Raw genomic sequence first — 15,110 nt, forward strand, 5'->3', positions numbered from 1 at the left:
TAAAGGAGAGAACTCTATATTATTACTTTAATAAGTCATCCAGCTGCCTAAGTGTTGTATTCCTTGTTTGTCACTTTCTGACACATCACTAGAGGTCAAATCTAGTGGTTAAAACTGACTCAACAGATTCATTTCTCAAGGTAGCATGTCTTAAGTGCTTTGTCCCTGCCCCACCCCTTCTACAACCACCCTTTTTCAAGGTCTCGTGCATTTTATGGTCCTGTAAAGAAATCATATTTTATCTGATGATGGCAGAGATATCTATCAGTTGTACACATAAAGTTCTGTACAATCCTCACTTCCTCATATCTTCATTTTATGACTAGTTTCTTGTCATTGGTGTTACTGAATCAGAAGCTTCCGAGGAAATGTTCTATTTAAAATATTCTTTGGGTTTCTCAAAGAACCAGCTCTTTGTTTCATTGATTCTTTGGATTGTTTTCTGTGTTTCTATTTTGCTGATTTCAGCCCTCAGTTTGATCATTTCCAGTCTTCTACTCCTCCTGGGTGAGTCTGCTTCTTTTTTTCCAGAGCTTTCAGCTGTGCTGTTAAGTCTCTAATGTGAGCTTTCTCCGTTTTTTTAATGTGGGCACTTAGAGCTATGAACTTTCCTCTTAGCACTGCTTTCATAGTGTCCCATAGGTTTAGGTATGTTGTGTCTTTATTTTCATTGAATTCAAGGAAGACTTTAATTTCTTTCTTTATTTCTTCCCTAACCCAGGGGTGGTTCAGTAGATGACTGTTCAGCTTCCACGAGTTTGTAGGCTTTCTGGGGGTAGAATTATAGTTAAATTCTAACTTTATTCCATGGTGATTTTACAAGACACACGTGGTTACTAATATTTTTTTGTATCTGTGAAAGTTTGCTTTGTTACTGAGTATGTGGTCAATTATCAAGAAGGGGGAATGGGATGGTTGGTTTGGAGGAAGAGTAGATATGGGAGCAGGGAAGTATATATCTTAGTTAAGGAAGCCATTTTAGGGTTGGCAAGAGACCGGACACTGGAGGGGTTCCCAGGTGTCCAATAAGAGGTCCCCAGCTTGTTCCTTGAGCATCTGAGGAGAGGGCGCCTGAACTGGCCCTATCCTATAGCCACACTGATGAATATCTTACATATCACCATAGAATCCTCATCTTGTGATGGATGGAGATAGAGACAGAGACCCACACTGGAGCACTGAACTGAGCTCCCAAGATCCATATAAGGAACAGAAGGAGGAAGAACGTGAGCAAGGAAGTCAGGACCGCGAAGGGTGTGCCCACCCATTGTGCCGGTGGGGCTAATCTAATGGGAGCTCACCAAGGCCAGCTGGACTGTGACTGATGGAGCACGTGATCAAACCGGACTCTCTGAAAGTGGCTGACAAGGAGGGCTGACTGAGAAACCAAGGACAATGGCAGTGGGTTTTTATTCTACTGCATGGACTGGCTTTGTGGGAACCTAGTCTGTTTGGATGCTCATCTTCCTAGACCTGGATGGAGAGGGGAGGACCTTAGACTTCCCACAGGGCAGCGAACCCTGACTGCTCTTTGGACTGGAGAGGGAGGAGGAGGGGGAATAGGGGAAGGGGAAGAGAAGTGGGAGTAGGTGAGGAGGTGAAAATTTTTAAAAATAATAATAAAGAAATTTTTTTTAAAAGATAAAATATTCTTTACATTATTTGAGAATATATTATATTGTGGCCTTATTCTAAATGTTCATAAAATGTGTGATGTCTGTTTACTAAGATATGTCTATTATTTAACATGAGACAGTTGTATTACACCCTTTTTTGAATTTGTCCTACATTTGTGTTCATTCCTTTAATCTTAACACTTAACATGATACCTCACCTATATGATGCATTAAAATAATATTATTTGAGTTAAAGTCTGGAGAAATTCATTGTTGAAGTACTTTATCTCTATAATCCAGTATTAGCCCTCATTTTCTCATATTGGACAATTATATCAGCCACTTAATTCCCCTTATCCCTATCTCTCCCTTACAAAATCCTGTATATTAACACTTATTATCATGTCTATCAAATATTAGTGGCCACATACTGTTTGTTCAATGCATGAAATAAATAATAACTGAGAGATAACAATGATACCATGTACCCTAGATCTGGAGTTCTCTGTAGTCACTCTGATCCCAGTGTGTCTTAGCCTAGGCTTCAAATATATCTATAATCTGAATTTAGCTTCTGCCACGTATTTCTGAACTAAGATACTGTCCCAAGAAGTTTCCCCTAAGTAAGGCAGTTTGCTAGCTCTAGAAAACATGCCCTTTCTTTCTGCACCTGGAAATGTGCCCTATTGTATACATTAGCAGATGTCTGCAATGACTTCTGCTCCTCATTAGCTTCCATCCTCTCTGAATTACTAGAACATTTTGCATATAATAGTGATCCATTTTGACATTTCAATAAGAATGTCGTTTTGTGTTTCTTATGCAAAGATCTTTTTGCCTCACTGAAATCTTCATAATCATGGCAGACTGAAACTGTGTCTTGGGGTCTTCGCTTGACTGACATTGATGATTTAGATGATTTAGTATTTCTTTAACTGTCTACACGCTTCATTTTACCTTTCTGCAACTTCTTAAAAAAATAAAACAAAACCAACTTTGAATCAGAAAAAAGTCTATACATAGCAGATTACTGAAGAAAAAAAAACACACATTCTCTGTCAATTAATGAACTTGATCACATGGCTCACAGGGAAATTAAGAAACAGATCTTCCTTAGTGCTTGCATTTCTAGCTATATGATTGGTGATAGGGGAGTCAAACACCAGAATAAGAAATAGAATATTTTTCTCTTTTTATTCTTTCTTGCACAAATGCCCAAAACTGCCTTCTTAACTCAAGGTATTAACAAGCTGCAGCCAGAGAAAACAGATGTTTTTGTTCCCATTTCTGTATTTTAAAAAAGGTATGAAGGTATTTATTTTATTAGGAGATTTTTTTTATATACTTAAGAATAAAATGTCTCCATTACCTGTTTCTTAAAAGCATCCAGTAATGGTGAGTGAAAAGAAAGGCAATTGTCAGAGATAAAACCAGGTATTAAAGAATGAATTATAGAACTTTTTAAAGAATTCTTTTTTTCTTCAACTTCAAAGTAAGAAATGTTCCTATTGGATGCATTTCAAAGATAAGGATATGGCCAAACCAGCCTGGTTTATAGAGCAAGTTCCAGGACAACCAAGCTAGGCATTGAAGGTAACCATTCATGAAGGGGTCATGTTCCAGCTCTAGCAAGCAGCAGAACATGGAAGTTTCAGTCACATGGTTCTGACTTTTGAGTCAAGAATACAAGAAAAGGGTTATAGACTCTCCCTCTGATAATAAAGAAAACCCCTGAGGCCTGGCATGTGGCAGGGGTGCCACTGTGTAAAAGGGAAGCCTGGATTGCCTTGGGACCCAAGATGTTAGAGATGCCAGAATCGTGGGATAATCACCAAGAGCTGCTAATAGGGAGTGGAGTCAGTCCGAGAGAAAGGAGTGTGTTGCAGTCAACAAGTCAATGGGAACGGGAAATCTGAAGAGTGTTTTGACATCAGACATGAAGATGCAGAGTTTGGAGTTTGCCCAACTGGTTTTCGGTCTTGCTTTGGTCCAGTGTTTCCTCGTTATGTTCCCTTTGCTCCATTTTGGAATGGTAATGTATATCCTGTGCCATTATATGTTGGAAATATGTGATCTGGTTTTTTTATTATTTTGATCTTATAAGAGATTATGATTAAAAGATTGCATGAATCTCAGAAGATACTTTGAACTTTTAAACATTGTTGAGACTGTGATATATTATGGAGACTTTTGAAATTGGACTAAATGCATTTTTCTTTTTCTTTTCTTTTTCCTTTTTTTTGTTTTTGTTTTTGTGTTTTTGAGATAGGGTTTCTCTGTAGCTTTGGAGCCTATCCTGGAACTAGTTCTTGTAGACCAGGCTGGCCTTGAGCTCAGATATCTGCCTGCCTCTACATGTGCTGGGATTAAAGGTTAGGGCCACCAGCATCTGGACTAAATGCATTTTTCAATATGTTACGGCTACAAGTCCACGAAAGCCAGGGAAAGGAATGTAGTGGTTGAGCAAACATGGCCCCCTCCACCCAGCACACACCCTTCTTCTGCTATCTGGGGTTCAAGATGTAGAACTCTCAGCTTCCTCTCCAGAACCAGGTCTACCTGCATACTGCCATGTCCCTCCATGACGATAATGAACTGAACCTCTGAAACTGTAAGTCAGCCCCAATTAAATGTTTTCCTTTATATAAAAAAGGATATGGCCAAAATGTTTATTTTTAATTATCCAAAAACTAGTGGGCATTTAGAAAAGTACTAAATATAGTTAAGAAAATAGCTTATTTTTTTCTGCTTCGGGAAATACTGTGCTTTTAAGGAACTGTTTCCCTGAGTTTTAATCTCTGTTTTGTTTTGCTTTCAGATAATTATTTCAGTAGTCACTTGGCTCTGGTACTTTATAACTAACGAGAGTTTTTTTGAAGAAAGATCTTAGATAAAAGCATGATTATATTAACTGATCCAGCCTAAGACAACCTGCAAGATGAACTTCAAATGTCTCCTTTGTTCTACAGCATGATCCCTCTTCATGCCAGGTTTTCACTATGTTATTAAAACTATCTTGCACAGTTTCTCCATTAAACCTGTTCTACAATAAAGCAACACACTCAATATTTTGCAATCACCTCTCATACATATATGTTGCTTCTTTACCTGAACCATTATGTACCCGTTTCTAATCCTATCAATCTTCCTTATAGCTCTGCAGAAATGTAAATGTAACAAACTGTTTATATGCAGATATATGCAGACAAGTTGATGTCAACTCGACACAAACTGGAAACATTTGGGAAGACTTTTATTGAGAAAATTCCCCCACCAGATTGGCCTGCAGGCAAGATTGAGGTGTCTTGTCTTGGCTGGTGACTGATGTGGGAGGGCCCAGGACCTTCCATCATGATGAGGTTTTCCTTAAGTATACTCTATCACTTTGAGGAGAACACAAGCATAAGTTCTTGTTCTGGGGACTCTCTTATATTTTATAACCAAATGACCAGCACTATGCCATAGTCATGTAGTAAGAAGAAACTAAGAACTTTATAAACACCTCTTCAGTGCATACATAGGAATCATCTGAGTTAGAAAAGACTGGGATCAAACCCTGACTTTCCCACTTATTTCCAGTCCTCCTGGGACTGGCTTTATTATTGCTCTAGTTCCCTTGCTGTTGTTGTGATAAAATTTGTGAAGCAAAAGCAAGTTAAGAAAGGAAAGGGTTTATTTCATTTTATACTTCCAAATCACAGTCCATCACTTAGAGAAGTCAAAGCAGGAACAATGCAGGAATGCTTGTTTGTGCTTCATTTATCTACACTCAACTGTATTCTTTTCTTCCACACCTCAGAACCATCTGCCTAGATGATGGTGTCACCCAAGGTGGGACGGGCCCTACATGTCAACAATTAAGATACTCCCCATTAGATATGCCCATAAGCCAATTTGACCTAGGGAATTCTTCAGTTGAAGCCGTCCTCGAATATGCTTCAAACTGAAAGATAATGTAAGCTGTGATAGCTAAATACCCTGCATCCATATCTGTAGAATGTGTATATCCAGAACTATGAACATCACTGTGGATAAAACTAATGGTGTTAGCCCCCTCCTCTCAAACGTCTATTTTAAAAAAATGAATGTGGCAAGAGATAACTTTTTCATTTAAGAAATCTTAACTGTACCATTCAACTCTTCAGAAAATATATCAGCACATCACTATTTTTCTAAACTTTTTTATCCAAACTTGTAAAATGGAAATAATGGGAACACAGTAAAAGTAAAGGATGGGAAAGATTTGTAATATAAATGTTCTTCTTAAAACTCCACGCAAATAATCCCACAAAGATCTTTACTTTGTAATGAGTCTCCAGCATCAATTATGAGCAATACTCTTGGTCTGAGGGATAATTTTATGGTACATTGCTATCTTGACCAAAGTCTTTACCTTGTAACACTTGCATCAGTGTAAAGTTCAAAGGCATCCATGGTTATTTCAAACATAGCATTTCCTTGCTCTTGATATTTTATGTGTGTTCGTAGTTCTGAGATATACCAAAGGGCTCATGAGCAGCCAAGTGGCAGCCTTCTGAAGGCTGAAATTTGAATGTTTGTGTTACTCTTATTTTCAAATGTCACAACAAAGAAGCAAGTGTTGACTACAAATTCTCAGTCCAGGTCTAGAGAGATAATTAAAAAATTAAGGATACTGTACAACCATGAGTTCGTAAGTTCAAATTATAGAACTTACATGAAAATCTATACTTATGCACCTATGATACCAGCACAGGTGGGAGGACCGAAGAATTGCTTGGCCTGGATGGTTGACAGCCTAGCCCCAGGTTCAGAGAGAGATTATGGTTCGAGAGAATAAAGTGGAGAATGATGAATATGACATCCAACACCCTCTTCTGACACCCTTACACAGGTGTACATACACAACACACAGTCTCAAAACATTGTCTTGTCAATCACCAATCCTTTTCTTCCTTCTGAGGAAACTGTCCACAGACCTTGTGAACATATTCCACACAATCTCTAACACTATGTTCAAAGTCCAGATAGCTTTTATATTGAAAAGCTTCTAGATTTCTATGAATTGCTTGGAAATAAGATTTAAGACTATAAAATGAATATTTAATGAAAGATAGATTGATGATCAACAATCTCTCTGTTCAAGAAGTGTCCAGGGAAGTGACAGGGTAACATATCTAGGTTTCTCATCCACCTGAGCATCAATTGCTTGTTAGCAAACAAGAGACTCCAGGCAGGGAGAGGAGATCAACTGATGTCATTAAAAATCTTTAAATCATAGTTTATGTTCATGATAATTAACAAAATTAAAGAGGGAATCATTGCCAGTTCAGAAGATCTATTTATTAGTTCCTTTTTTTCTCAATGTAAGAAAATACATAACAAAAGTAACTTAAGTAGTATTTATTCTGAGCCAAGCTGGAGGATAAGTCCATTGTAATGGGGAAGTCTTATACAGGAGCATAAAATAGGCAGACACATGGTACTACCCACATCAGGGTCTGTGTTCTTTCTTCTGTTACTCCTTTCTAGAAATGCTTCCGTAGACACACCCAGTGGTGTGTTTCTGTGGTACCCAACAAAACTGACAGTGGCTATTTACCCACCACAACTGGCCTGAATGTGATAGACAATTCAGCTTCTGAATCACTCATTTAATGCTATCCCATGGACTTTCTACCTATGGCCCACAAAAGTCCCTCTCCAACATCATCATCTAATGATTGAGAACACCACAAATGATGCCTTGGGTAAATTCAGCTACTCAAAACCTCTGTGTCATAAATTCATCCTTGAATTGAGTCTTTTAAACTATTTTTATTCTTTTGCCACTGTGTTCCTCCTCAGAAAATGTGCTTTATACTGCCTCTAATATAGCAAATCTATTTTTTCTCAAATTCAAGCAATAGATTCATCTCTTCCAGGAAACCTTTTCTCCAGTCAATTTTAATAATGATGCTCATTCAAGCAGCAGATAGTCTAATCAACCTCAAACAGAAACTACATCATTCTAAAATATGAATCTCCACTGTAAATATGTGTTCATTATATACTTTGTACATAGCAGCTTTTGAATTAATAACTGATGAATACATAAATTTTCTTTTACCTTCTGATCTCTCTACATGGAGAGTCTTTCATTCTGTATTAGTGTAAATTTTAATGTAATGAAGAGATGCATTAAAGTATTGCAAAGCTTATAAGCTATTAACAGCATTAAGAAAACTGAGCACATGGGATGCACTTTCTGGGACTTATCAGATGGGAGATTTCAGCCCCTGCAAGTAAGCTTCATGGGGACAAGAAAAGCTGTCAGATCTTTTCTAGATTACTTACAATACCTGATGTAATGGAAACACTATGCTGATAACTGTTACACTGCATTGTTAAGGAGGAAGAGTTAAAAAAATATCTGTACATGTTCAGTACATGTACAAATGTTACTTTGTAAAGTAACATTTCCCAATATTTTTGACACATGATTGAATGGACAGCTGTAACACCTTTAAAATGAGAGAACAAACTGTCATATACAGGGAACTTTCAGTAGTGTTAGCAGCAGACTTTCTCAGCAGAAACTGATAGACCAGCAGGGAATATAGTAACAAGTTCAAAGTATAGGAGGGAAAAAAACTGTCAAGAATATCGTACCTACCAAAATTATCCTAGGGAACTGACTGAGCAACAAACATTTTTCCCAAACCAAAGCTGAGAGATTTCATCAACACCAAAGCTTGCTTATAAGAAGTATTCTGGCCAGGCAGTGGTGATGCATGCCTTTAATCCCAGCACTTGGGAGGCAGAGGCAGGCCTATCTCAGAGTTTGAGGCCAGCCTGGTCTATAGAGTGAGTTCTAGGACAGGTTCTGAAGCTAAAGAAAAGTCCTGTCTAGAAGAAAATGAAGAAGAAGAAGAAGAAGAAGAAGAAGAAGAAGAAGAAGAAGAAGAAGAAGAAGAAGAAGAAGAAGAAGAAGAAGAAGAAGAAGAAGAAGAAGAAGAAGAATTATTCAGGTTGAAGACAACCCCAGCTGCTGACACGAAACAAATGGAAGTAGAAGGTCCCACCCTACCAGTGAGTACATGCGGCCAGTGAGTCGGCTTAGAGGGTGTAAGTGCATGCAACCACGCCTGGTGATCTGAGTTCAATTTCCAGATTCTTTGTGGTGGAAGGAAAGAACTGACTCAGCAGAGTTGAGTTTTAATCTCCACACTTGTACTGTGGCATGCACACCTATACACACACTCACTATGAATAACTTTCAAAAGTTTTAAGTAGGTACAAAGTCAAATATAGAATAACTTGATGCTGAGGTATTAATGTATAAATCACTTACATATTGAAAGGTAAAATTGCTAAATATAATAACAACTGCAATAATTTAATAAGATACAAATGTGGAGATAAAGTACAAAAAATTAGTTTTATTTTAAAAAAATTAAGTCAGATAAAAATAGCCTATTCTAACTATAATGTATCTTATATAAGCCTCATAGAAAGGCAGTGAAAATTTATAGTAGTCTCACAAAAGTATTTTAAAAAATAACGACTCATGGTATATCAAAAGGAAAAGTAATTCAATCAAATGAAGACAGAATATGAATAAAATTAATGAAGAAAAATATCCAACATTATCAATCATGCAAACTAAATGTATAATGAAATATTATCTCGTACCAGTTAGAGTGATTATCATAAAAAAAAGCTGAAAAATAGTAAGTCCCTGTGAAGGTGGGGAGAGGAACCCTTGTACATTATTAGTGGGACTATGAATTAATATATGCATCCTGTAAAGCAGTTTGAGGGCTCTCAGGTTTGAATTCTCAGTGACAGACAGGCATGGAGGCTGCCTGTAATTCCATTACTGGAAAGACTGAGACAGGGGATCTTCTGGGAAAGCAGACTAGTAAAACTAGGTGTAATTGGTGAGCCTCAGGTTCAGCAAAAGATCTTTCCTCAACAATTGAAGAGTAATCAAATAAGACATCCAGTGTCAACATTGGGCCTCAACATGAACATACACACACACGCACAAACACACACACACACACACACACACATATGTAACTGCACACATGTGAATAAACTTACATACACATATGTACATAGCACACACACACATGCCAAAATAAATAGAAATATCATGTGATCCAGCAATCCTGTACAGGATATATATTTAAAGAAAATTAACTGGGTGTGTCAGAGAGTCAAAATATTGTATTCACTGCAGTGCTATTTATAACAGCTAAGACATGAAATACATCGAAGTGTCAAACAACAGGGCAATGGAAAGGGGAAATGTGTCATCTATGAACCATGGACCACCATGAAAATCCCAACATTTGTGAGAAGGATGATGAACCTGGAGGACCCCATGCAAAAATAATAAGTAGGCATGGAAACAGATACAATGCTTGAACTCACTCATCTGTAAACTATAAAATGTCATATGTGATATCTAAAAGAGTCAAGAGAGTCTAAGAGAGTCAAGTGGTGAGGGCCATGGATGGGTGTTTGGGAAGATGCTGGTCAAATGATGGGAAATTTCAACCAGATAGAAGGAATGACCTAAAAGTCCACAGTGTGCTATCGTGGCCAGAATTAAGGGGAATGTGCTCCATAATGTCAGCTCCTAAGGATGGATTTTACATGACTTAACCACAAAAAATTGCAATTATTTAAAATAATAAATATGCTAATTAGCTCAATTGTGCCATTCCACAATGTATGTATAAATCAAAACATCGTATTGTATGTGATAATTGTATATAATTAATTGTCAATTCAGTTTTTTAATTGCATGTTGTTTGGGGCAAAGAAAAGTAAAAAACTATTAATATAATAGCATGAGCTACTTCAAAGGACCCTTTGATTTTTATAGGTGAGTTCTGAGGTTATACACTAGAAGCACAGGTACTTGGCAAAGGAATCCCTACTTTTCTACCAAAAAAGGCACCTCTAAACAAAAGTCAATAAGTGATCAGAACACAGATCCTGACCTTGAGTCTTAGAATTTCAGTCACATTTGACAGGTCCAAGAAATGGCACAGAGGAAAGGACATTTTGGGGCTAGGGAATGTAAGGAGACTCAGGGCAGTGACAGCCAGGAGCTGACTCCCCACCACACCCCCAGGAGGCCTTCTTGGCCAAAGTTGAGAAAGCCAGCAGACACTCCTCAGATTGTGCCCAAATTCTGGACTGAGCTGGAACAGAACCAGATAGAATTAGGAACAGAAGCTGACTGTTCACCTGCCAACTTTTACCTCAGTGTGAACCTGCCAAATAAACTTGCCAACAAATTTTTAAGAGAATAACTTTTAGCTGTAGGGTGATAAGAAAAGGTCTGATTAACAATGAAAATTGACACATCTAGACAGCCCTTTCCTAAGCTCTAAGGGCTGAATCATGACCAATGTCTCCCAGTAGGAAACAACCTCTCCTTAGCTTTGAACATTATCAACACCGGGTTAAGCCACCAATAAGATCACAATGTGCCTCTGGTGCCACTTCCCACCTAGAAACAGCAAGGTGAAAAAAGAAATACTAAACATTAAAAGGAATGAGCATCTATAACCTAGGTCCTGAAACTATGATAAAATATCTTAATTTATTTAACTTTACATTCTTCTCAACTACATACCTTGCCAAAGAGAGGTAAAAACATAATTACTTAGTTATTGGCCCCAAAATTCAATATCATTTTTCTATTTAAGGAAATGGCTATAAAAGGTCATTTGGGACAGTGACCTGGAGTTGGGTGCGTAAGGAATTTCAATAGGAAAGCCTTCATTACTACAATGCAATAGAGTATTAAAAGTTAATCAAATGTCATAAAATTTTTCTTCAGATTACAGGGTCAAAACTGCTTTGGTGATCAGGGGTTTCAGTCTAAAACTTCATAACAAGGGAATCTTGCTGACAGTTATGTCTGAAGCATCTTACCAAGAAAACAGTCTTAGAAGCTATTCCTGTCCTGGATTTGACAGTCTGTTTCCCAGCAGGATGATCAACAATAAGAATGGCCAATTCCTCTGAAATGACATGCAGCCTGCTAGCTTTATCCCAAGGAAGACGAAGAGAAGTTATCCCTGGACTTGGCTAAAGTAACTACCTACAAGGCACTTCTCAACTAATTCCAGTTGTACCCACTTGTTCTGTTGTGCCCTTTTAAGAATATTTAAAGCTAAGTAATAAGGTGAACCCAAAGAAAAACATATGGACTCACCTGGGGGTTAGAGGCAGACAGGGTCGCCTGACAGGATTGGGAGCATGGGAGTAGGGGAGAGAGGTTAGAGAAAGGGGGAGGGGAGGAGGAGGGAAGAAGAGGAGGTTTGAAGAGAACTTGAGGGAATGGGACAGTCGAGATGGAGGGGGGACAGATATGAGAGCTGGGAGAGAGATATCTTGATTGGGGACACCATTGTGGGTTGATGGAAAGCTTGGTTCTGGAGAGGTTCCTAGGAGTCCACAGGGATGGCCCCAGCTAAGACCCTAGGCAGTCGTGGAGAGGGTGCCCGAACTGGCATTACCCTCTATTCAGATTGATGATCGTCTTAAACATCACCATAGAATCTTTGTCCAGCAACTTATGGAAACAGAGGCAGAGTCCTACACTGGAGCACTGGACTGAGCTCCCAAAGTCCAATTGAAGAGTGGAAGGAATGAGAATATGAGGAAAGAGGTCAAGACCATGAGAGGTTCATCCACTGACGCAGTTTGCCTGAGCAAATGGGAGCTCACCAACTCCAGCGGAACTGGGAAGGAAGAAGCATAGGACCAAGCTCGTCCCTCTGAATGTGGTTGACAGTTGTATGGCTGGGGCAAACTGACAGTGGCACTGGGATTTGTCTCTGCTGCATGGACTGGCATTTTGGGATCCTGTTCTCTTTGGATGTCTACCTTGCTCAGACTGGATGTAGTGGGGAGGATCTTGGACCTTCCACAGGGCAGGGTGCCTTGCCCTCTCTTGAGATTGGAGGGGGTGGGGTAGGAGGGTATGTGGAGGGAATGGGAGGAGGGGAAGGAGTGGGAATTTGGATTGGTACTTTTAAAAAAAATCTAATAAAAAATATTTGTTTACTCATGCATCTGTAGAGAGTGGAGACTAGGCTTGGGGATTTTTCCAAATACTCTCAATATTGATCTGAGACATTATTATCCAGCTCAAACCCTAGATCAGAAAAAGTTCTGAGTCCCTGGTAGTCTAATTACATTGTTAGGTCAGCATACTCTGCACATTTTAGTATTTTGTTTTTGTCTTTCACTCTTATTAAGTTTAATAACCTAATACCACATTTAACTTTTTTAAATTTTATGTATATGCAAAAAATTAAAAGTCAAAGGAGAAGGGCAGACACTTGAAAGTATAATATCTTCAGTCTGAGCCAAATTCCTAAAAGGTTAGCCCATTAAGTGGCCAAGAAAAATAAGACAAAATTGGTGCAAACTTCATTTTCAAAAGTTCCCACAAGCAGCTTTATAAGTGCCTAGAGGGATGAGTTAACCTTAGTTGTGTCTTGTTGAACTTGGCTATTTAGAGAACTAACTCTTTTCTGACTTGGCTCTGGCTGTAGATGTCACGCCTCTCCATGTCTGGATTTGATTCTTCACTTGGCTTTTTCAGTACACAGTAAATGTTTCTGATTTGGTATCATGCTATAAGAATTTGTAAGTAGTTTCTTTGCACTAATGTCTGGATGGATTAGGGTCAGGTGTGCTGGTGGGTTTCCACTGTTAAATTATTTCACACCCTTTCACCATATATAGTGGCCACAATCCCAGAGTTCATCTTTGACGTGGGAGGTTAATATATTCTGTAACATGCTTTGAGAAGAGAAAAATTACAAAAGCATTTATAAAATAGCCTAGAAAATATATTTTTCTTTATTGAATAAATGTGTTACCCTAATCAAGAATTTCAGTTTAACATTTTTACTTGAGAAACAATAATTACCTAACCTATCAGAATGCAGAAATCATTATTACTGTGAGTTTTTTAATTTATTAAATGGACTGGTCACTATCATAAAATTACTTAGTTTATGATTTAGTATGAAGAAATAAAACTGAGTTAAACTCTAAATATTTTCATGGAAATTCACTGGAATTGCTGTTCATTTATGCCAGACAGAATTAAATACAGCCTGCAGAGACACATAAAGAATAATGTCACATAAATTAGAAGAGGTGAGAAAAAAACACAAATAAAGAATCATAAGTGAAGTGAGAAATGAGGACATGAACTATGGATCTTCAAGTAAGAAATTCACACAAGCGCCTTCAGTTACTACATTCAAAATCATGATAAGTACAATAGCATCACGAAAGATGCAGTTTATAATAATTTCTTCCTCCCAAAGTTTTTGAGGGGAACACAGAAGGGCGTGGCTACAAAAATACCCTGCAGAGTAAAAACATCAATAGAATATGTCACTGAGAGTAGTATAAAATATTAGAGAACAAGTAAATGTTCTTTAGAGTTGGACCACAGCTATTTAGAGTTCAGAAACAGGGTATCTATACAAACTGGGAAAAAACTCAAAATTCACCATGAAATCTACAACTTGAGGTGGACTTTAAATAAACTGTTCAATTTGAGAAGTGTCTTCTGTGTAAGAAGTTAGGGAAAGTTCTTGGAAGATGAAGAAGGCTACAGATACAGAAACATATACAGGTAACAGTCACTCTATACTAAAAGAATCACTGATGGTGAGAATCAAGTGTCCATGAGGGTACACACCAAGAGGAATAGAAATGGCACAGGTTGGTGGAAGGAGTGATCCATCTTATGTATGAAATTTAAATGGCACATATACAACACCCAAACTCATAGGTGGAAGGAGTGATTCATCTTATGTATGAAATTTAAATGGCACATATACAACACCCAAACTCATAGGTTGAAGCCCTAACACCCAAATGATGGTATTTAGAGATGAAGTCATTTGGAGGTTATTAGAGTTGGATTATGATAATATGAGGCTGTGGATTGCTCTGATAGGATTAATACCCTTGTGTAAGAGACAATATGGGTCATATGAACACATAGCAAGATAATGGCCACCTATAAGCCAAGAGACAAGACTCTAGAGTAAAACCAGTCCTGCCAGCTCCTTGGTCTTGAACTTCTAGTCCCAGAGCTATAAATAGCAAAAATATTCTTTTTAGGCTACCAGAGATGACTAAGATAAGTCCATAATTTGGAAAGTTTCTACATATAGACAGAAGCACTGAATTAAGTACAAGTTCTATGAGACAGACACAAATAAAACAAGGACCTTCAGGTTAAATGAAAAGGCATGGCCCTGATCACAGAAGTGCAAGCAAGGAAACTATGATAAATATAAAGTGTGATAAGGAGTGAGCACAAGGAGAGAGGGAGATCTGATGAATACCTCTCAGTTCAGTGTTTGGGAATGAGAGAAAAGAACAGTTACTTCAATCTTGCCTTTGCTCTATTTTGCAAAACAGATAAGAGGTTTAACATGAGGACCTATAATTGGTCTAAACAATAACCTG

At 38.0% G+C, this 15,110-nt stretch overlaps 1 long non-coding RNA gene across 1 annotated transcript; it reads left to right on the forward strand.

The window, feature by feature from the left end:
• Positions 1 to 311: 311 nt before the first annotated feature.
• LOC146890515 (uncharacterized) lies at positions 312 to 1,871 on the forward strand. Its single transcript, XR_014998606.2, has 2 exons — positions 312 to 507; positions 1,127 to 1,871. It is a non-coding gene; the product is annotated as an uncharacterized LOC146890515 (long non-coding RNA).
• Positions 1,872 to 15,110: the final 13,239 nt, after the last annotated feature.

Source organism: Myodes glareolus, chromosome 23 (assembly GCF_982192425.1).
Source record: "Myodes glareolus chromosome 23, mMyoGla1.1, whole genome shotgun sequence".
Lineage (NCBI taxonomy): Eukaryota > Metazoa > Chordata > Mammalia > Rodentia > Cricetidae > Myodes > Myodes glareolus.